Source organism: Limulus polyphemus, unplaced genomic scaffold (genome assembly GCF_000517525.1).
Source record: "Limulus polyphemus unplaced genomic scaffold, Limulus_polyphemus-2.1.2 Scaffold7223, whole genome shotgun sequence".
Taxonomy (NCBI): Eukaryota; Metazoa; Arthropoda; class Merostomata; order Xiphosura; family Limulidae; genus Limulus; species Limulus polyphemus.
In genome coordinates, this window is record NW_013672833.1 from 33,897 (window position 1) to 36,107 (window position 2,211).

Sequence of the window (2,211 nt, forward strand, 5' to 3'; positions counted from 1 at the left end):
GACAGGTTAGACTTACTGGCAGATATTCATTAAGATTATGTTACAAATCGATTAAACTAAGATCCCCACAGTCACGACAGGTTAGACTTACTGGCAGATATTCATTAAGATTATGTTATAAATCGATTAAACTAAGATCCCCACAGTCACGACAGGTTAGACTTACTGGCAGATATACATTCAGATTATGTTACAAATCGATTAAACTAAGATCCCCACAGTCACGACAGGTTAGACTTACTGGCAGATATTCATTAAGATTATGTTATAAATCGATTAAACTAAGATCCCCACAGTCACGACAGGTTAGACTTACTGGCAGATATACATTCAGGTTCTGTTATAAATCAATTAAACTAAGATCCCCACAGTCACGACTGACATCTCTATCTAATCTTAAAATCACATAAACAGCAAAAAGAGTAAAATTATAATCATTGTGTAAAAGAGTTTAATATTTTTCTGATTCGGAGATATTTTAATGACACTTTAAAGACGTGTAAAGTACCGCACACGATGAATTCAATTGTTGACCCCTGACACGCAAGGGTCATAACAGTAATTCTCATGGAATGGCTTCTAGCTTAGCAGTGGCAAAACACAAACAACTATTAAAATAGTTGAAGGAAACTAATTTCGCTTACTCAGTGTTATATAAATAGGATGCGTCATGTTGTAGCCCAAATGGAGACACTTACTTAGCAAGGTACAAACAGTTACTGGTTAATACTATTTGTTCTATAATGATAACAAATCTCTCCAAAGAACAACTAGGAAACAAATAACCATTAAAAAGGAAAGCCATTACTGAAGTTTATATGTGACTAGAGTGTGCTAAGACCAAAGTGAAATTATCTCGAAAATGATAGTCAAAATATGTTTTCACGTTTTGGAATGGGTTGGAGATAAATATCCACGCAAGGGGTTTTAAAAGAAAGTAAATTGTGCATGTTGCTCAGAAACACCCTTCCCTACGGTCCAAACAATTTCCCTCCCATGGTAAAGTTACAGGTTAACTCGACCCTCTATGTAGTACCGGAAGAAAAAACATCTCCACTTGATGTCAGCATCCAAGTGACTTTGGAATTGACTTTAAGACTTATCCTAACCCTCACTTTGGAATTGACTTTAAGACCTTATCCTAACCCTCACTTGGGTGCTGACATTAAGACTTATCCTAACCCTCACTTTGGAATTGACTTTAAGACCTTATCCTAACCCTAAGGGTTAGGTTAAAGTCTTAAAGTCAATTCCAAAGTAAGGATTAGAATAAGGTCTTAATGTCAGCACCCGAGTGAGGGTTACAGTAATGTCTTAAAGTAAATTCCAAAGTGAGGGTTAGAATAAGGCCTTAATATCAGTGCTCAAGTGATGTTTAAGATAAAGGTTTAATGTTAGCTCTGGAAGAGAGAATTAGAATAAGAGCTTGATATCAGCTCCAAAATAAGGGTTAGGATAAGATATTAGACAGAGGTTGTTGTTTTTTTATCACCTCTCACAAGAGATAGAAAGATCCTTGCTCGTTATCAGTTACCAAGTTAAGGGTTAACAGTGGTTAAATTTAGTGTTTGAAGAAGGTGGAACTTCATTTTGTGAAGTAGTACAATAGAAGACATACACTCCCTGAGAACATATTCGTAAGATCAGGAATGCTAAGGGCCTGAAGCCTCAAGAGGTCGAACGCCGTTCCGGACCGTTCTTCCTTATTTTAATCCTTCTAAGATAGTAAAGATAATGTATATGTATTAGAATAATGGTTCTAAAGGTGGTTCATCAATAAGTTTAAGTTAACCTCACGACCATATTGCACTTAATCTACCACAACAGAACAAGTTTCTAGATTCCAGTCCAAATATTCACATCGACTTACTTCCTATAAGCTGGTCAATCTCAGCTGTAATTTTAACATGATCTACCACAACAGAACAAGTTTCTAGATTTCAGTCCGAATATTCACCTCGACTTACTTCCTACAAGCTGGTCAATCTCAGCTGTAATTTTAACATGATCTACCACAACAGAACAAGTTTCTAGATTTCCAGTCCGAATATTCACTCGACTTACTTCCTATAAGCTGGTCAATCTCAGCTGTAATTTTAACATGATCTACCACAACAGAACAAGTTTCTAGATTTCAGTCCGAATATTCACCTCGACTTACTTCCTACAAGCTGGTCAATCTCAGCTGTAATTTTAACATGATCTACCACA